General features: G+C 37.9%; 1 protein-coding gene across 1 annotated transcript in view; it reads left to right on the top strand.

The window, feature by feature from the left end:
• Positions 1-22,968, top strand: part of LOC106139938 (lachesin) — an 88,546-nt gene that overhangs the window by 47,512 nt on the left and 18,066 nt on the right. Inside the window, exon 3 of the mRNA XM_060952274.1 lies at positions 7,097-7,139. The gene's annotated coding sequence lies outside the window, so the exon portion shown is untranslated. The remainder of the gene's footprint in view (positions 1-7,096; positions 7,140-22,968) is intronic.

Raw genomic sequence — 22,968 nt, 5'->3', positions numbered from 1 at the left:
AAGTTATTCTTCTTCTATAAACCGATGATCTTACGGTGAGGGAAAACATCGTGAGGAAACCTACACGTTCAGGCAACTGGATTTGTAACAACAACTGGATTGCAATACATTAAAAGCATTATTCCACGCGGACGAAAATGCGGGCAACAGCTCGTTTACAATAAACACGAGCGTAACCGTGGGCTGAAGTCAGTAGATATAATAAGAACGGATTGAAATGTCATCCAGATAACTTCTTCCGACGTCATATCGACTTTGGGATCTCTCAAAACAACTTTATGTTTTGGAAACAATATCAAAGTTTGACAAAAGTTTGTAACTCCTCAATTGAAACAAATCCAAGTTTGAGAACAAAGAATTTGTTGAAAGGATTGACAAGGAGTTTCTGTGTATAATATTTATAATTTTAACTTGCTTTAACCCGCAGCTCTGCTCGAGTAAGACCAAGTTTTTTGATTGTAAAAATATTTCACTTCGTATGTGGACCTTCGTATTGGATCATATTATGACTTTGTACAAAAATTCGTCAATATTGGCAAACTTACGGAATAGATAGAGCAAATTGAATAGTCAAAAGACGCGGATCAGAGATCTTCTTCTTCCTTCTGGCTTTAGTCCCGGTTGCTTCCTCACCACTCTGGAGAAAAATTATAAGATGTATTTCAATTGATAAAATGATATATAATAATTAAAAAAATAATTTGAATGTCAATATTTGTATAGTTTAAAAACACATCCAGTGTATATTAGCATTTATCAGTCAAAAGTAGTTTTTTAGTTTTTATTTATTAAAAGTTTACATTTTCTTATGAGAATGGACGCATACGCCAAATATGTTTATTATTTAAAAACTTATGAATTCTAAGAGAAATAGAAACACCTATTCTAAGTTCTGTTAACCACAAGGCACACACTTTCTTTCAATATGAGGCCAATTTTCGAGTTCAAAAGGTCACGCCTTCTCTTTTGATGTTAAAACCATTGCAGTATTTCAAGCGAAGCATTTTTGCGACAAATTCCTTTCACCTATATTGGATGTGAGGTGACCAAAAGAGCATTTGTAGTCATACGCGGTTACATACATACATACAATCACGCCTTTTTCGGGAAAAAGAAAGATGTAGTCACATCTTTCCACTTGCCACGAACTCGCATACTTCCTTCGCTCCATCCACATTCATAACTCTCTTCATGCAAACTCGGCGGTTTCGGGTACTGTTGACCTGAACCTTTGCCAGGACGTCCTTAATTTGATCAAGATACGTTCGCCTAAGCGTTCCCACTCCGACCTTTGAAACAGTATCTGGGTGGGAGATTCAATATGGCGTGAATAGCCCACGGGAAAGAACATATGGCGCATTATTTCCAAGTGTTCCCGTAATCCTACTACTATTATAAAGGCGAAAGTTTGTATGGATGTTTGTTACTCTTTCACGCAAAAACTACTGAACCGATTACCATGAAATTTGGTATGTAGGTAGCTGAAGACCCAGAATAACACATAGGCTACTTTTTATCCCAGAGTTCCCGCGGGATTGATAGGGTTTCCATGCGGACGAAGTCGCGGGTGGCCTCTAGTTTTAATATAGATGTACTAAAATAGTTTGTAAGACACTCTGGTACTAACACTATATAGGTTTTTAAACCGGAAATAAATGATTTTTATCGCCAAAAGAAATGTAATAATACATACATATATATATATAATCTATATCCCTTGCGGAACAATTGTTGTTAAACCATACGTTTTGACAATTATTAAGCGATATGAAGTATCCTATAATAATGAATAAAAATTTTTAATTTTGAACAGAGCCAACAGTCTTGAAAAGACTGACAGGCCACGTTCAGCTGTTTGGCTTATTGATAGAATTGAGATTCAAATAGTGACATGCTGCTACCTCATCGCCCAAAAGAAGAATATCAAGTTTATAAGCCTATCCCTTAGTCGCCTTTTACAACATCCATGGGAACGAAACGGAGTAGTCCTATTCTTTTGTTTTCAGTGGTGCCGGGAACCACACGGCAAATATAACGATAACAGAAAATAAAAATAGAATTTTATTACTTAATTCATTAAGTACTCATTTCTCAACATTTCATTTTAACGGCGTCAGTTGAAAAAGAAAAAAAAAATGCATCCTCTTTTTTTTTAATTTGATGACAATTGCCTTACAATGGCGGCCATATTGCAGTGATTTGACATTCGTGTGGTCTAAGTAAAGAATGTTTATTAGCTTTTACTCTAGACTTATCTCTCGTTGGAATTCCCAGTGTGGTTCCCGGCAGTTCCGGTACCAGTACAAAAAAGAATAGGACCACTCCATCTCTTTCCCATGGATGTCGTAAAAGGCGACTAAGGGATAGGCTTACAAACTTGGGATTCTTCTTTTAGGCGATGGGCTAGCAACCTGTCACTATTTGAATCTCAATTCTATCATTAAGCCAAATAGCTGAACGTGGCATATCAGTCTTTTCAAGACTGTCGGTTCTGTTTACCCCGCAAGGGATATAGACGTGACTATATATTTTATTGTATGTAGGATTTAGCACTCCCATTTGACATTTGCGCGGTTTTCCAAGCATAACGAGCCGAATAATCGCACCCGCTACACCTCTTTTTTTTCTTCTCTCTTCGATTAGTTTCCTTAATTGGCTTTTACTGTAAAGGAAGACAAGCAGTATTTCAGTACTTAATTGCCATGATCTTTTAACTTACACCACACGCAACAGCCTGAAAATTTAAGGCATAATTCAGACGCAGATGCTCATAAAATTTTTATGTGCTATTGTCCGCTAAAGGAGCGGGAATTTTTCGAAATAGCTAGCCAGTTATTACCAGAAATATCCGGTTATTTCTGGTTAAGCCAAGATCTAAGACCATTACGAACGTTGGTTTTAAGAGATTCCAAATGCAATATTCCATTTACATAACGGGGTTTTAATAATTCATTCGGATTTGACAATACGTGTTGCGAATTGATTTTTATGGTCCGTATTAGTTTTTGCACGCGACATCGCTTATGTCTTAATCGTTTATCCAAAGGGTACAGTACTTTATACATACGTCTATATCCCTTGCGGGGTAGACAGAGCCAACAGTCTTGAAAAGACTGATTAGCCCCGTTCAGCTGTTTGGCTTAATGATAGAATTGAGGTTTAAATAGTGACAGGTTGCTAGCCCACCGCCTAAAAAAGATAAGATAATATAAATAAGTGTAATTAAGTATATATGATAATGTAATAAAACAACTTTATTACAATTTCTTTCAAAATACTATGAGAAAGTCCATTTAATGCCATCTATGTCATCAGTAAATAAAAAAAATATGGAACAATTTTTTAAGACATACATACGTACATGTTATGACGTCTATATCCCTTGCGGGGTAGACAGAGCCAACAGTCTTGAAAAGACTAATTAGCCCCGTTCAGCTGTTTGGCATAATGATAGAATCGAGATTCAAACAGTGACAGGTTGCTAGACCATCGCCTAAAAGAGCAATCCCAAGTAATTGAGCCTATCCCTTAGTCGCCTTACTACATCCATGGTAAAGAAATAAGAGTGGTCCTATTCTTTTTTCTATTGGTGCCGGGAACCACACGGCACTAGCATTAGAAAGCCGACAACAAATAACAAGTCTAATTCAACAAAGCAATTTCCTCCAAATCCGATTAGTGGCTATAGTTTTCTGTGCTATCTAGAATTACTGAGCCAGCTCGTGGTTTATTAGTTTTCGAGGTCACGCCGCACTGAAACACAGACGGATTTACTCGTAGGTACGTAAAATCCTTACACCCTCCTTTATACTATAGAAACTTATTCACGATATTAATTAAATTTATTTACCAACTACCGTTTCCCCGCAGCGCCACCTACGAAAAGCAACAAATTTAGCGCCACCTACAAAAGGCAACAAATTTAGCGCCACCTACAAAAGGCAACAAATTTAGCGCCACCTACAAAAGGCAACTAATTTAGTACCACCTACAAAAGCAACTAATTTAGCGCCACCTACAAAAAGCAACTAATTTACCGCCACCTACAAAAAGCAACTAATTTAGTACCACCTACAAAAGCAACTAATTTAGCGCCACCTACAAAAAGCAACTAATTTACCGCCACCTACAAAAAGCAACTAATTTAGCACCACCTACAAAAAGCAACTAATTTACCGCCACCTACAAAAAGCAACTAATTTAGCACCACCTACAAAAAGCAACTAATTTACCGCCACCTATAATAGATAAGTACCCTAAACCGCCGAGCTTGCATGAAGAGAGTTATGAATGTGGATGAAGCGAAGGAAATATGCAGAGATCGTGGCAAGTGGAAAGAGGTAGTCTCTGCCTACCCCTCCGGGAGAGAGGCGTGATTTTATGTATATATGTATGTATAATAGATACATAAAGCAACTAATTTGGCGCCATCTACAAAACTACAAACATCTCAATTGCTTCAATTTCAATCTTTGAATCCCAATGCCATCATTATGCTATACCTACCGTTGAACGTGGCCTTTCAGTCTTATCCTCTCTGTTGGCTCTGTCTACCCCGCAAGGGATATAAACGTGATTATATGATTGTATGTTGAATTACTCCTACGACCTGTAGCGACCCGGAATCGTGGCGTTTCAGGCTTATCCAGTCTGTTGGCACTGTCTACCCCGCAAGGGATTTTAACGTGATTATATGTATGTACGAATATAGATGCAATTCTATGTATGTTGAATGACTTCTATGACCTGTAGTGACCCGGAATCGCGAATAATACATCAAATACATACCTTTACCTCTCCCTACCTCAGCTTTAACGATAAGTGTTCACGTATGGTAGTTACCTCTGTATAAAACGTAAGTTCTGGCGGTTATTTGATAGCCTCTTTTATTGCAATGAAATAAATGGGTGGGTTAGCGGTTGTGCGCATGCGTTAGTGGTATTGTGCCGTGTGGTTCCCGGCATATGATAGAAAAAAGAATAGGATCACTTAATTTTTTTGATACTTCTTTTCGGCTCTTTTAGGCTCAGTTTTTAATACTAGCGCATTTAATTTTAGAATAGGACCAATCTCTTTTACATTGATGTCGTAAAAGGCGACCAAGGAATAAATTTTTAAACTTGCTATTCTTTTAGGCGATGGGCTAGCGACCTGTCACTGTTTGAATCTCAATTCTATAATAAAACCGAACAGTTCAAATAGTGACAAGTTGCTTGCCCATCGCCTAAAGTAGAATCCCAAGTTTATAAGCCTATCCCTTAGTCGTATTTAACGACATTCATGGAAAAATTGAGTGGTCCTATTCTAAGAATACCGAGATAAAACACAAATGCGCTAGTATTAAAAACTGAGCCTAACATATCGTTAAATAATAAATTATATGGGTACAGTTAGTTTAACTACCCGCCATAATAAACCTTACCCCCATTAAAACGCTCACGAGCAGCGTTTAAACATTTAAACTTTTTAAAAACGCATTCTAAAGAAAATAAATCCGCTTTCACGGCGGCAACAGAACAGATAAAAAAAAAATATCTTCCGACATCTTCAATTTTTAATTAAAAACTTTTTATGTCAATGGCTGGAAGTAGGAAAAACAAAACGCAATGAATCGCGGGTAAATAAAAAAAATAAATTAATTCTAAAAGTTTTCATAATAAAGAGTTTTGAATGGAATCCTTTTCTGCTTTAAGTCTTTAGTTCAGCCATTTTTGTTTTGGGGTTTGCAAAGAAAAAAGGAAATCTGATGAAATAGTTTGTCACCTACTTTTGTTTTTCAATTCTAACGAATTGAAATTCAATTGAATACACATGCCTTTCTTTTATATTTTGTTGACGTGGACCTACTGGAAGAAATTTATTAAGAAACTAGCTGTGCCCGCGACTTCGTCCGCGTGGAATAAGGATGCCTTCACGGATGAATAATTTTCCCCGTTTTTTTTTAACATTTTTCATTATTTCTTCGCTCCTTGAGTTGCAGCGTGATGTTATATAGCCTAAAGCCTTCCTCGATATTATCTATACATAAGTAGTGCCTAGTAATAAGTTATATTTGTACTTTCTACTTTATGTACCTACATAAATATATAAATAAAAAAATTATAAAACCAGACGTTAAGCACATTCTCTTATCTCTAAACCGTGAAATTCAGCAGTTGGTTTCAGTTTTTCAGCATCACAGCTGCAGTACCTAATTACACCTACTAAGTGCTTGAGAGCTTCCCAAGACATTGACAGATAGCGCTCCGAACGCCGGCCATTTTTCAACGTCCACTGTCTTTAGCAACGTACTAACATACATACATAGGTACATAAAATCACGCCTCTTTCCCGGAGAGGTAGGCAGAGACTACCTCTTTCCACTTGCCACGATCTCTGCATACTTCCTTCGCTTCATCCACATTTCGCTTTTGACCATACATACTTACGTACATACGACTTAACATACATACATAAAATGGCACTGTAGGAAGTGTAGTCGCAAAGTTAGTTATTCACTAAAGAAGACAAAAGGAGAAAAGAGGAGAGAAATAATCAGTTTTAAAGTACTATGTATTGTTGGATAAAAAATAAAAACATTTGACATATACTAATATTGTAAAGCTGAAAAATTTGGTTTGTTTGTTTGAACGTGCTAATCTCAGGAACTACTGTTCGAATTGAAAAATTCTTATTTGGAATAATAATTTTGGGCTTCAATGATGCCCAAAATAACTATTCCACGCGGACGGAGGGCGGGCACAGCTAGCTAAATAGAATTTAAATTATGAAAACAAATAAATTAATAACATACATACATATGGTCACGTCTATATCCCTTGCGGGGTAGACAGAGCCAACAGTTTCGAAAGGACTAAATGACCACGTTCAGCTATTTGGATTAATGATAGAATTGAGATTCAAATAGTGACAGGTTGCTAGCCCATCGCCTAAAAAATAATACCAAGTTTGTAAGCCTATCTCTTAGTCGCCTTTTACGACGTCCATGGGAAAGAGATGGAGTGGTCCTATTCTTTTTTCATTGGTGCCGAGAACCACACGGCACTAAATTAATAATATCTATGTATTTGCTAAAAAAATGTTATTTTTGTTTCAGATCCCGTGATAGATCTATAAAACAATCTGGTGTGACCAAAGAGGTAAGTTATTTTATTAAACAACCAACTTACTTACTTGAAAAAGTCGTATAAGAACTTTACATACAAACAATAATCACATCTATATTCCTTGCGGGGTAGACAGTGCCAGCAGGCTCGATAAAACTGAAAGGCCACGTTCCGCTGTTCGCCTTAAGATGGAATTGAGATTCAAATATTGACAGTTTGCTAGCCAATCGCCTACAAGAAGAATCCTTAATTTATTAGCGTTTCCCTTAATCGCCTATTACGACATCCGTGGTATGATATGAAGTGGTCCTATTAATATGCCTTTCCCTAAGTCACCTATTACGACATCCGTGGGTATGATATGAAGTAGTCCTACTTATAAGCTTTTCCCTAAGTCGCCTATTTCTACAGACATCCGTAGGTATGATATGAAATGGTCCTATTTATTAGCCTTTCCCTAAGTCGCCTATTACGACATCCATCAAAAAGATATAGTAAAGTAAACCTATTCTAAAACGCTGAGAACCACACGGCACATAACGACTAAAATTCCTACTCCCCATACGAAAATTGCATCAAAACTAAAATCTTCAAATGCGACTCGACATACAATTCACTTCCCCCTGACTCCCCTATATATAAATTCAATAAGATTATAATAAAAATGGATTTTCTTTCTCCAAAATCCCTCGAGGTTTTGTTCATAACAAATTATATTATATGAGCTTTTATTTATGACCCTTCGTACGTAATTCTCTAGTGGAAGACTGGCCGTTTCCCGCGGCCTTGGACTGATGGGAATTCCGGGAATTCCCAAAGGTAAAACTACTGTTTTTCGCGGCCAATGCTTTAAGAGTTTCTTCTAAAAAATAATCAAGACATAATTTGGGATTATTTTTTGACTATAAAAAAGGAATTTCAAATTATCAGTTTTACTTAGGATTCTTCAGGCAATGCCTATCGACCTATTACTTTATGAATCTCAAGCCACGCGCTGAACGTGACCTTTCAGTATTTTTTAAACTTTTGGCTCTGTCTACCCCGTAAAGAATAAACACGTTATACCTACATATGTACATATGTGCAATTAATAAAAAGCATACTAATCTGTGCCTTCATTATTTTTTTTTAATCCCTCAAAATGTCTATGCCCTCTATTAATTTGTATTCTTAATCTCCCCTAGTTTTATAGCGCCACTCCCGTTTAGTTTTATAATCTATGCCGGTGTAGGTACCACAAAATGGGGACCAGTGTATATCGTTGTTCGGTGTCGAATGCACGTCCCATTTTTTTTTCGATAATTCGCGCCATTTTTGTTACCGTAATTAGTAAAAACAAAACGCATCTTGGAATGAAAAAAAAAGGTTTTTTTTTTCAAACGCTTCTAAGTATGTATTAAAAGGTGTTTTATTTTGTTATTTTTAATGTGCGAGTTTAAAAGTTGATAAAATTTTACTTTGACGTTCAAAACTTATCATTTAAAAATAATTAAATATAAAAATTTTTGTGTATGTTCGTAATAACGTTTTCAAAAAAACGCAAACATTTCTTCAACCACTACTAAAAGGTTCAGGGATAAATAACGCACTAAAAACGTGTTGTTAGTGAAATTTGAACATTGGACATAACATGGAAATGGATTTTAAAATTTGCTGACAGCTTCAGGTAAATGGATATTCGTTTTAATATTTTTGACTTGTATATCTAATATTAGAGGATGCCAGCCGCTCTGCTCGCATTTATTAAAAAAAATAACCCGTATATTCCTGTTCCCGCGGGAATTTCGTTAAATCCTCTCTTAGCACACTCGTAGACCACATAATTAAGGAACCAAATTTCAAGTCTTTAAACCCAGCAGTTTTAGATGTAAGCCTGTAGGTTGTCTGTCAGTCGCTCAGAACGAAAGAGTTTTATTACATAGATTAAAAATTGAATGAAGCAATGCGAAGAAACTTTTTGGCGGGAAATCAAACGTCATTTATTTATTTTTATTTATTTATACCAAGAGAAAAATATGAATAGAACTTAAACTTTAGAGAACTTAAGTACAAATGCACTACTTATTTCTAAAGAAATGTCTTCCAAATTTTCCATAATATGTTTTAAGATAGACTTATTAATGATGAATAAGTGTGGATTATTGATTATTAAGTGTTCGTGGATAAGTATTCCAGTGTTGTATTATCAGATGAATGACTTTGGACATTGCCCAAAAAAGTCCCCAAAAAGAGCGAAGTGAAGCACCCACTGATATTACTAAACCAATACAAAGATTATTTTATGTTGACTAGAACAATCTATACTTGACGTAGAAGCTTTGTACTAGAATAGATAACTGTATTGAATGCTCCTGTATATAATTTTGTGTATATAAACAAATAAACAATGATCTTATATGGGTTTGGTTAGGTTATTGCTGGACCAATACAAAGTATAATTATTTGGTGACAGTGCCTTGTGGTTCCCGGCACCAATGAAAAAAAGAATAGGACCACTTCATCTCTTTCCCATGGATGTCGTAAAAGCCGACTGAGGGATAGGCTTACAAACTTGGGATTCTTTTTTAGGCGATGGGCTAGCAACTTTTTTGAAGACTGTTGGCTCTGTCTAGCCCGCAAGGGATATAGACGTGACGTGACGTGCCATTCAAATTGGCAATGCTGCCAGCCTTCCAGGCACACTCCCGCATGTTGATGCTATGCAGGGACTGTACAATTTATAAATTAAATTTTAGTTTGTAGTCATCTTTTTTCTTTCTTTTTATAAGTAGTTTAAGTTTTAAATTATACACACTTGAGACATGTCTAACAATTAAGAGATCTATATTTGTCATTTGACGTCCGCTAAAATTCTGCAGTGTAGTTTATTCCGCCGCTTCTTCTTTACATGTAGATATGCGCTTTGGAAGCGGTAGTAGTTATAATTAGATTTAAGTGATGTGACGTCAATAAGTGATACCTGGTATTCAATTTTGAAAATAAATCTATTCTATTCTAGATAATAAAGTTCTGTAGGCTTTCTACATACATACATATAGTCACGTCTTTTTCCCTCGCGGGGTAAACAGATCCAACAATCCTGAAAATACTGAAAGGCTACGTTCAACTGTTTGACTTAATGATAGAATTGAGATTCAAATTTTGACAGTGCTAATACATCGCCTAAAAAGAATCCCAAGTTCAAAAGCCTATCCCTTAGTCGCCTGCACGGCATCCATGGGCAACAGATGGAGTGGTCCTATTCTTCTTTCTACTTGCGCCGGGAACCGCACGGCTGTAGATTTTTCCTAATTGGCAAAATATTATACATACATACATACATATGATTACGTCCTTATCCCTTACGGGGTAGACAGAGCCAACAGTCTTGGAAAGACTGATAGGCCACGTTCAGCAAATAGTATACTATAACAAAAATTAACAAGACCTTTTTAAAACCTCTGTAAAATGTAGTGATAATTATAGTAGGGAGTGAGCGCTCCCTGCATTATGCAAATTTGACGGTCGTATCTAATCGATTACAAGCAAATCCGAGGGCGTAGCTTATGGTCGCTGTGATTAGCACGATTCCCACAGTGATTTTTACACACACACACACACATATAATCCCTTGCGGCGTAGACAGAACCATTCTTTGTGATTTTTGCACACACACACACACACAATCCCTTGCGGCGTAGACAGAACCATTCTTTGTGATTTTTGCACACACACACACACACACAATCCCTTGCGGCGTAGACAGAACCATTCTTTTTTCTATTAGTGCCGGGAACCACACGGTACAGAGTGATTTTAGTGATTTTTTAGACAGACTTATGGAAAGGCTTATAAACTTGGGATTCTTTTTTAGGCGATGGGCTAGCAACCTGTTACTATTTGAATCTCAATTCTATCATTAAGCCTAACAGCTGAACGTGGCCATTCAGACTTTTTGAAGACTGTTGGCACTGTCCACCCCACAAGGGACATAGACGTGACCGTATGTAGGCATCAAATCGATTACAAGCAAATCCGAGGGCGTAGCTTATGGTCGCTGTGATTAGCACGATTCCCACAGTGATTTTTACACACACACACACACACACACACACATATATATATAATCCCTTGCGGCGTAGACAGAACCAACAGTCCAAAAGATAGAGTGGTCCTTTTCTTTTTTCTATTAGTGCCGGGAACCACACGGTACAGAGTGATTTTAGTGATTTTTAGACAGACTAAGGGAAAGGCTTATAAACTTGGGATTCTTTCTTAGGCGATGGGCTAGCAACCTGTTACTATTTGAATTTCAATTCTACGAGTTTCATTAAGCTAAACAGCTGAACGTGGCCATTCAGACTTTTGAAGACTGTTGGCACTGTCCACCCCACAAGGGACATAGACGTGACCGTATGTAGGCATCAAATCGATTACAAGCAAATCCGAGGGCGTAGCTTATGGTCGCTGTGATTAGCACGATTCCCACAGTGATTTTTACACACACACACACACACACACATATATTTATAATCCCCTGCGGCGTAGACAGAACCAACAGTCCAAAGAGAGGAGTGGTCCTATTCTTTTTTCTCTTAGTGCCGGGAACCACACGGTACAGAGTGATTTTAGTGATTTTTAGACAGACTAAGGGAAAGGCTTATAAACTTGGGATTCTTTTTTAGGCGATGGGCTAGCAACCTGTCACTATTTGAATCTCAATTCTATCATTAAGCCAAACAGCTGAATGGGGCCTATCAGTCTTTTGAAGACTGATCTGTCTACCCCGGAAGGTATATAGATGTGATTATATGTGTAAATATGTATTAAGGTTGCGAAGGTCTAGAGTAAAGGCAATCTTTATTAGAACTAGTTTTACAAGTTACAAAATCCAGCGGCTTATTGCTAGATCCCGTGTCTATGGCTTACATAGACACGAGATACAGAAATAAGCCGTTGGGGGATAGCAAGCTACATAGAATAGAATAGAATAGATTTATTTTCAAAATTGGATACAAGGTATCACTTATTGACGTCACATAACTTAAATCTAATTATAACTACTGCCGCTTCCGAAGCGCATGTGTAGAAGAAGCGGCGGAACAAACTACACTGCAGCATTTTCACCGGACGTCAATATACAAATATAGATCTCTTAAATCTAAATCGTGGACGAATGCACAAAGAATCCCAAATTTGTAAGCCTATCCCTTAGTCGCCTTTTACGATATACATGGGAAAGAGATGGAGTGATCCTATTCTTTTTGTATTGGTGCCGGGAACCCCACGGCACGGATGCATGCCACATGACATGCCTTCGTGCTGAGCCCGACTCACGCTTGGCCAAAATATAAAATATAGATGTCGCTATAACTACCTAAGACGCCCGCCATAACCTTTAAAATTCAATTACCCGCTTCAAACTATTTGAACGCGCCATAATATCGCAAGTCAAACATTCTTTAGAGATTTACAAGCGCTTCATGAATATAAGCGAGTTTGTTAAGCGTGCTTACATTTTGGAATTGCCCGAGTTTAACTATTTATAACGTAACGTTACGTTTTTTTTTATTTAGTCTCGGACGTTTCGAATCATGTTACAATGATCCGCGGTCACCATGCGACTTAAAAATGTAATTTACGTGCGCGTTTAATACCTGTTAATTTATAAACTAGCTGTGCCCGCGACTCCGTCCGCGTGGAATAATCATTTTGGGCATCATGAAAGCACTCAAGGGTGAATAATTTCTCCCGTTTCCATTTTCCATTATTTATTCGCTCCTTATAGTTGCAGCGTGATGTTATATAGCCTAAAGCCTTCCTCGATAAATGGTCTATTCAACGCAAAAAGAATTTTTCAATTCGAACCTCTAGTTTCTGAGATTAGCGCGTTCAAACAAACAAACTCTTCAGCTTTATAATATTGGTATAGATAAGAATGAAACGCGATAGTTGAAATTCAATTAAGCCTGAGTTAAGTTTACTAAATTATATTTTTTTAATAATAAGTTAGGTTTGATTCAATACTGATATAAATATTTACGAATATAAATATAGTTATATTATACAGGACTACATAATTGTTGACAGGTACAGATTACACAGATTAAGTTGCCGGCCTCTGTGGCGCAGCGATAGTACGCTTGTCTGTGACACCGGAGGTCCCGGGTTCGAATCCCGGCCAGGGCATAATGAGAAAAGAACTTTTTCTGATTGGCCTGTGTCTTGGATGTTTATTATAAAATATAGTATCGTTGAGTCAGTATCTCGTAACACACGTTTAGATCTTACTCTGAGGCTAACTATAGAATATACGGGACATATTGAGTTAGCCTCGAAGTAAGTTCCAGTCTTGTGTTACGAGATACTGACTCAACGATAAAACTTAAATTGCGATATTTGATATATATGTTGTGATATAGACATGTTTGTTAGTCTTTCTTTTTACTAGACCGATTTTGATGAAATTCGATGGACGGGTAGTGTTACCCGGAATAATATAACATATATTATATTTCTGTAATTGTATACATATAGCTATTCACATATAAAATTACAGAAATATTAGGACGCGGTCACACCATTTTCTCATCATTACGACACGACTCCCATGGGGTTTTGACCCCTAGGTCCCATTTTTTTTTTATTGCCACGTGCCCCGTGACATCTATATGTCTTGTTAAGTTGCGTGTGTTGGGGTCATTGGACAATGGAGGCCTTGTACAGTCAACAACATATAAAGTTACCCTGGATGGACGTCTTCCTACGTTTGTCGTGTGGTTCCCGACAGTTATAAAAAAAGAATAGAACTACATCATCTGTTTTCCATGGATGTCGTAAAAGGAGACTAAGGGTGCGTGTGTTGGGGTCATTGGACAATGGAGGCCTTGTACAGTCAACAACATATCAAGTTACCCTGGATGGACATCTTCCTCCGTTTTCCGTATGGTTACATACATACATAGATATAGTCACGTCTATATCCCTTGCCGGGTAGACAAGAGCCAACAGTCTTGAAAATACTGATAGGCCACGTTCAGCTTTTTGGCTTGATGATAGAATTGAGATTCAAATAGTGACAGGTTGCTAGCCCATCGCCTAAAAGAAGAATCCCAAGTTTATAAGCCTATCCCTTAATCGCCTTTTACGAAATCCATGAAAAGAGAAGGAGTGGTCCTATTCTTTTTTTTCCGGGAATCTCCATATGGTTCCCGGCACCAATAGAAACACAGGATGGATGGGAGTACTCCATCTGTTCCATGGATATCGTAGAAGGGGACTAAGGGATATATGCTTTTAAAATTGGGATTATATTTTTAAGGATTGGAAGGAATTTTAGATTACTTCGAAAATAGTCATTGGTATACAATCATGGCTGGGGTGGGATTCGAACCTGTGCCTTTTTGCACCATACGCATGTTATCGGGGCACCTTACCGATTCGACCACGGACGTTCTTTACACCTCTTACGAAAAATAGTATTTACCTCCAACCACAAGATGTCAGCAGCCAGTCTCGAACCCTAATAAATGCGGGCACCCATCCATAACAACGCCACTTCAATGATTCCTTAACCTTTACACCCTCCAAACGCACCCTTATTATAAAAGAGGGTGCCCAATTTACCGTAAAAATTGATTAGATGGGTTTTAAAAATGTGCGTTTTGTTATGTCTACCCCGCAAGGGATATAGATGTGACTATATGTGTGTATGCGTTTTGTTCTAGGTGGTATTTGTTCAGATTTACCTAATCCTAACTTTTATTTTTAATATTGTTTATAAAGTGTTAAAAAAAGTTAAGAAATAATATTATATTTTAAATATTAACTTCGCTTGTCTTTTAAGCCTATATTTATTTTAAAAAAAACAGGATAACCTTATAATCTACGTCCCCACTATGAAATAAGCAAATTCAATGATCTTGAAATTCCGCTTAATAAAAGTCTTGAAAAGACATATCTCTTACATCTCGGTAAAAAATATAGTTCGCGTGGAATTTGCGAAAAACCTGTATTCTTCTGTAGGTGGCGCTAAATTCGTCGCTCTTTGTAAGTGGCGCTAATTTCGCCGCTCTTTGTAAGTGGCGCTAATTTCGCCGCTCTATGTAGGTGGCGGTAATTTCGCCGCTCTATGTAGGTGGCGGTAATTTCGCCGCTCTATGTAAGTGGCGCTAATTTCGCCGCTCTTTGTAAGTGGCGCTAATTTCGCCGCTCTTCGTAAATGGCGCTAATTCGTCGCTCTATGTAAGTGGCACAATTTCGTCGCTCTTTGTAAGTGGCGCTAATTTCGCCGCTCTTTGTAGGTGGCGCTAAATTCGCTCGCGCGCGAAGCTAGTGGGAAAATAATAACACAAATAGTTTATTTAATGCGAATAAAAATGTAAGACGAAAGGATTAAATCATCCCCCGCTTTATAATACCACTGTGAGAACGATTTAAACACAAGTTCCCCGGGTATTGTTGAATAGACAAACACACAACGATTTACAATAGGAGGGTTGACGCTGTCAGCGTTTGTTTATTTGTCATGTCTGTCAGTCATCAGAAATTAAATCAAAATAAATAATAATAATAAATCATTGATTTCTCACCACAAAACAAGTGTCTTAATACTAAGGTACCTTTGCACAAATACTAACATTCATACATATGATCACGTCTATATCCCTAGCGGGGTAGACAGAGCCACCAGCATAGCACCACACGGCATAATGAAATAAAATAAACTATAAATGAAAATAAATACAAATATGACTAATTATAAATCTCTAGGTCAGACGGGAGTCGCTTCGTGTAAAAACCTGACTCACCCAATCCAGGGTCCATGGTCAAGGGCGCACCCCGGGCTCCTCTCCAGAGTGGTGAGGATGCCGGGATGACTTAACACTTTACAGGACAGTACGGTTATAGCAGTGTGCTAAAAACTTAGAAGGTTGACAGCCCGGGCATCGCAGTCGTTTTAAAAGATGGCGTAAAGAGCGCTACGGTGGGCACCGTGCTACGTTCATACTATCATTGTAAAGAACAAGATTTACTGTCTATCTTCAAGTTATTCAAACATTATCACTGTCAAATCTAAGAACTAAAATACATACATATTTACATCGTGTAGAACCACAAAAAAGTAGTTGATATAGTGACACCACGGCAATAGCCGTTTAGTTCGCCTAGAACATTCTTTGAAACATCAAGTCAGTGTCGCAAAAATTTGTGACAGAAAACGTAAGTATTTTACTCATTCTTATAAGATTCATATGTACATATGTTGTTATAAAATATAGTATCGATACTAATGCCATTACAAAATCTTACTTTGGGGCTAGCTCAATTTGTGTGATTTGCTCAAGTTCACTTTTTGTCATAGATGAATAAAGACGAAGAGAATAATCAAAAAACTGTTGGAGGATGTGTCGACCCCGGAAGATACCGACGATGATAGTTTATTTGAAACATCAGAAAATACTGAAACAGACCCTTTTGAGGCTAACTAACCGTCTTGTTGGTTTAAGTTTCTATTTATAATAACAGTCCGGTTGTATCCGTACAGCGGGTATGCCCGTAGCTACAGACGTATATTGATATTTTAGTAGTCATTTTAATAAGTACTGCTATAGACGTGGTGATTTTTTGTATGAAAAACCGGAGTGTCACCCTGTGTAATTTGAGTTCAGTTTTCTGTCCTGTAAAGGGTTAACCCAGGAGGGAGAAGTTTCAGGCCGTCACATCGACAACACAATGCCTAACAATTAACAGGGGTGACTCGACCCCTGCTAGTTTTTGTAGACGATTAAAGAACGTCTCTTGTAAATCAATTCTATCGGAAATGAGTGCTATAATTTCGCCGCGATCCGTTCAACCGTATATACATATATATATATATACATACATACATATAATCACCTCTTTATCCCATGCTGGGTAGACAGAGCCAAAATCCTTGAAAAGACTGAATGGCCACGTTCAGCTATTTGGCTTAATGATAGAATTGAGATTCAAATAGTGACAGGTTGCTAGCCCATCGCCTAAAAGAAGAATCCCAAGTTTATAAGCCCTCCCCTTAGTCGCCTTTTACGACATCCATGGGAGAGAGATGAAGCGGTTCTATTCTTTTTTCTATTGGTGCCGGGAACCACACGGATATATACATACATACATATAATCACCTCTTTATCCCATGCTGGGTAGACAGAGCCAACAGTCTTGAAATTAAATTAGTTAAAAATTTAATTAGTCGCCTTTTACGACATCCATGGGAAAAAGGTAGAGTGGTCCTATTCCTTCCATATTTTTTTAATAGTGCCGGGATCCGCAAGATTTGACTGTCGCTGTGCCGAATGCCGTGTGGTTCCCGAGCTAACTAAGCAAAAGGCTACAAAGGGTTGGGCTTATAAGCCCGGGGTACGCCCTTGACCATGGATCCTGGATTGGGTGAGTCAGGTTTTTACACGAAGCGACTCCCGTCTGACCTAGAGATTTATAAATTAGTCATATTTATACTTATTTATTTTCATTTATAGTTTATTTTATTTCATTATGCCGTGTGGTTCCCGGCACCAATACAAAAATGAATAGGACCACTCCATCTCTTTCCCATGGATGTCGTAAAAGGCGACTAAGGGATAGGCTTACAAATTTTGGATTATTTTTAGGCGATGGGCTAGCAACCTGTCACTATTTGATTCTCAATTCTATCATTAAGCCAAACAGCTGAACGTGGCCATTCAGTCTTGTCTAGACTGTTGGCTCTATCTGCCCCGCAAGGGATATAGACGTGACCATATGTATGTATGTATAAAATGTGTTTGTCCTCCTTCCGAAGCGTGGGTAAACGTTGTACGTAAAGCTAGTCTACACTACAAACAAACATTTGTACCTATTACTCGGCAGGAATGCAATTTTGAGGGCGCACCCCTGACCACAACCCCCTCGGGATTCAATAAGTTGTAAGGGATGTAAAACTCTTATTAAAATTAATTTATTCCGGTTTTTTTTTAACAATTAGTAGCTGGTTTAACCTTTTTTTGTAATAGTGCCATACATACATACATTTTTTTTACATATTCCATTATTTCTTTGCTCCTTATTGTTGCAGCGTGATGTTATATATCCTAAAGCCTTCCTCGATAAATGGTCTGTTCAACGCGAAAATAGTTTTTCAATTCGAACCAGTAGTTTCTAAGATTAGCGCGTTCAAACAAACAAACTCTTCAGCTTTATAATATTAGTATAGATTAGCGTTTTAATCGGGACGTTAGAAGCTGGTACACATATGATTTTACCTCCTACTAAGCATGATGAATTCGTATTCCCTTATTTGCCTTTTACGACACCGAGAACCACGAGGTACCAATAAATAATTAAGGAATTGGCTACAAATATATGCACTTAATATTGTAAATATTATTTCATAAAAGACGACTAAGGGATAGCATTATAAACTTGGGATTCCTAGCGGAGCTAGCAACCTGTCACTATTTGAATCTCAATTTAATCATAAAGCAGTCAGTAACTTTCAGTATTTTCAAGACAGTTGGCTCTGTCTATCCCGCAAGGAATATAGATGTGACTATATGTACGTAAGTTTTCTGTGACTGCATTCTGTCAGGTAGCATCATGTAAATGATCCTAAAATGATACTATTTTGTTGACTTACATACATATATACATACGGCCTCTGAGGCACAGCGGTAGTACGCTTGTCTGTGACACCGGAGGTCCCGGGTTCGAATCCCGGCTAGGGCGTGATGAGAAAAGAACTTTCTCTGATTGGTCTGGGTCTTGGATGTTTATCTATATAAGTATTTATTATAAAATATAGTATAGTTGAGTAAGTATCTCGTAACACAAGTCTCGAACTTACTTCGAGGCTAACTCAATCTGTGTAATTTGTCCCGTATATATTTATTTTATTATTTATACATACAATGGTCACTTTCATAATTAAAATTATGTACCTTTCAGCTGAAACATATTGGAAAAGCGACCATTTTCGTATACGCATAATAAGAAATTTTGTTACCGTCTACGCTTCTAGGCCCTAAGAGAGGATTTTCCGAAATGCCCTTTGGTTTTTTTTCGTTACACGCAGACGCAACCGCGGGCTACTTCTAGTCTAGTTAAATATTAACGCGCCGTATACAAAATACTTCCCCCTAACAATAATGAGAGCTGTCAACTGTTCCCCTTGTTTTCAATAAGACTCAGGTTAGGGTGATTTTAGTGGGCGTAAGTCAACAAATAAGTCTAAATTCTATCATTAAGCCAAATAGCTGAACGTGGCCGTTCAGTCATTTCTAGACTGTTCGCTCTGTCTACCCCACAAGGGATATTGACGTGACCATTATGTATATCCTACTACTATTATAAAGGCGAAAGTTTGTATGGATGTTTGTTACTCTTTCACGCAAAAACTACTGAACCGATTACCATGAAATTTGGTATGTAGGTAGCTGAAGACCCAGAATAACACATAGGCTACTTTTTATCCCAGAGTTCCCGCGGGATTGATAGGGTTTCCATGCGGACGAAGTCGCGGGCGGCCTCTAGTTTTATAATAAATTACTAACTCAACGATGCTTTATTTTATAACTAGCTGTGCCTGCGACTTCGTCCACGTGGAATAGTTATTTTGGGCATCATTGAAGCCCTCAAGGATGCTCCTTCCCCGATTTTTTTCACATTTTCCATTATTTCTTCGCTCCTAATAGTTGCAGCTAGACGCTATATAGCCTAAAGCCTTCCTCGATAAATGGTCTATTCAACACAAAAATAATCTTTCAAATCGAACCAGTAGTTCTTGAGATTAGCACATTCAAACAAACAAACAAACTCTTCAGTTTTATAATATTAGTATAGATAAATAGTGCCTATTTAAACTAAAAACATATTCTAATAGAATTATAACCAGAAATATGTACCAACAACTTACAAAAGAAAAAGAAATGAAAATAAAGTTGAAACGCCTGTGCAGTACTATCTTGCCGTCTTCGGGTCTTCCCATACTCCCTTAGGGGAGTCGGAGTAGATTGGTCAGGGCTTTTGGCCCTCTTCAATGGCATCATCGCTGCCTGCGACTGTAGGCAGGTCGATGGGGCGGCCGTGACGGCCTGGGTTTTCACGTCTTCATACACTGGGAGTTCCGATCGCCGGCGGCGTCGTCACTGATCGACGACGTCTGCCGTAAGGCAGCGAGGGGAGAGTTTCACCCGACGGCCCGGAGGGCGGGCGTGGAGCGGCGCAATGCCGCGCAGGTGGCTGTGTGATGACGCGTCCGCCATCTCGAATATCTAGTTCTCCCACTTCAGGTCCCTGAGGATCGTCGAGTTCCTCACGTAGCGCGGGGCTCCGATGACTGCTCTGAGACTTTGGTTCTCTTGGGCTCTGAGTCTTCTCCTGTTAGTCTCAGAGCAGAATGCGTACCACGCCTGGGCCGCGTACGTGAGGCGGGATCTGACGTACGTTTGGTAGATCCCAAGCTTCGTCCTCAGGGAGAGGCTGGAGGAGAGAACTGCGTGAAGTCTCCCCCTGGCTACCTTGGTCATGAAGCTTGCGCTCGTCTCCTGCCCCTTTTATACCCTGCCGCCGCTAGGCGTGTCGAGCGCGGCAACCGTTACGCAAAAATAATCCTTATTGCATGATTCAGTATTTACGCGCGATGGCTTGTGGGTATTTTATTTCATGTATAAGTTTGGTGTTTCTATACCGATTTCGATGATTCTTTTTTTATTGAATAGGTACTTATATTAATTTTTAAGAATTACGAATGAGTGTGAGTGTTATTGGTATTATAAACATCAGAGTAAAGAAATATAATCAGAAATCTCCGAATTGCTAAGCTATTAGGAATTACACGTGTTATTGTGAGTCAACCATAAAAGATAGACTTATGCTGTCTTGGGATATTTTTTTAATAATTCTATGTAGAATATTTCCGTTATACATGGTTTCACTGTATCTTAAACCATTAAGGCTGCACACGCGACGGAAGTTTAAAAAATCAAGTAACTTCTCCCGTTTTCACAACATTTCCTTTCACTGCTCTGCTCCTAGTGATTGTAGCGTAATGAAAAGTATACTATAACCTGCTCAGGAGTATGAAGAATAATTGTACCAAGTTTCGTTAAAATCCGTCAAGTAGTTTTTGTTTCTATAAAGAACATACAGACAGACAGACAGACAGACAGACAGACAGACAGACAGACAAAAATTTTACTGATTGCATTTTTGGCATCAGTATCGATCACTAATCACCCCCTGATAGTTATTTTGAAAATATATTCCATGTACAGAATTGGCCTCTCTACAGATTTATTATAAGTATAGATAAATACTTATAACTCATAAAATAACATTATAAAATAACCGTAATCTCACGAATTCCATCATTTCCCGCTCGATTGGCAATAAATCATATAAAAATATGATATTTATTACGAAATTCCACGGCGTCGGAGCGCACCCTAAGGTCGATTGAAAACTAGTAGCGTTTAAGGGGATGTTCATTTTCTCTTAAATCCTACTAATATTATCTATAAATGCAAAAGTTTGTGAGTATGTCAGTATGGATGTTTGTTACTCTTTCACGAAAAAACTACTGAACGGATTACGATGAAATTTGGTATGTAGGTAGCTGAAGACCCAGAATAATATATTATTATTATTACTTTTTATCCCGGAGTTCCCGCGGGATTGATTCCACGCGGACGAATCGCGGGCACAGCTAGTAGATTATAAATACGGGACTTATTAAACAGATTGTGTTAGCCTCAAACCTAAGTTAACTCAACGATATTTATTTATTCTAAACTTTATTGCACATAAAAAAATAACAAAAGGCGGAAAGCCTAAAGACTTCCTCGATAAATGGTCTATTCAACGCAAATTTTTCAACTCGAACCAGTAGTCCCTGAGATTAGCACGTTCAAACAAACAAACTCTTCAGCTTTATAATATTAGTAGATTTATTAAAAAAAATAATTGTCGACAAAATTCAACGACTTCCCCTTAACAACCCCTAAACTAAGGGAATCAATCACCAAACAAGATATTTAAGGGTGGCGCTTGTTATTCGCCCGATTATTTATTTATTTTGGAGGGTGAAACATCAATTTTTCACCCTACAAAATATGGTGATCAAAGTATGTGTTGGTCGTTTCATAACTTGAATATTGTTTATGTAAATTAACACTACATGTACTAACACAACGATGCTATATTTTATAATAAATACTTATATTTAGTACTAGCGGATCCGACAGACTTCGTTTTGTCAAAAAGATTTGTAATATGACAGTTTTTTGTTCCCATCTATACCTACATTGCTTAGACAACAGTGAACTTTATACATTAGCAATAAAGCTCAAATTGACTGTACGTATTAGTTAGAAAACGTTTGTATGGGATAAAGAAAAGGACTGTTTTTAAGGTTTTTCAGGCAATTATTTGGTATTTTTTCGCCGTAAAAACCATCCTTGAGCTTTGACGAATATTGAAAAAAAAATGGCCAAATTGGTCCAGGCGTTCTTAAGTTATGCGCTTACCAACACATTTAGCGATTCATTTTTATATATTAGCTAGTATACATACATTAAGTCACGTCTATATCCCTTAACGGCTTTACAACGGAATTGAGATTCAAATAGTGACAGGTTGCTAGCCAATCGGCCTGGCACAAGAATCCCATATTTATAAGCCCATTCCTTAGTCGCCTTTAACGACATACGATACGGCGAATGAAGTGGTTCTGTACAAAAGTGTCGGCAACCACACGGCACTACGTAAAACCAAACTCGACTGCCGCATTTTCCAAACTAAATATAATCCTCTTAACGAATAATTCAATCACATATTGACTGTCTGACAGATGCAAAGAGCTTTCCAATTA

The sequence above is a fragment of the Amyelois transitella genome, chromosome 28 (assembly GCF_032362555.1).
Source record: "Amyelois transitella isolate CPQ chromosome 28, ilAmyTran1.1, whole genome shotgun sequence".
Taxonomy (NCBI): domain Eukaryota; kingdom Metazoa; phylum Arthropoda; class Insecta; order Lepidoptera; family Pyralidae; genus Amyelois; species Amyelois transitella.
The sequence above is the reverse complement of the archived record's forward strand: the minus strand, read 5'-3'. Positions and strand labels throughout refer to the sequence as shown.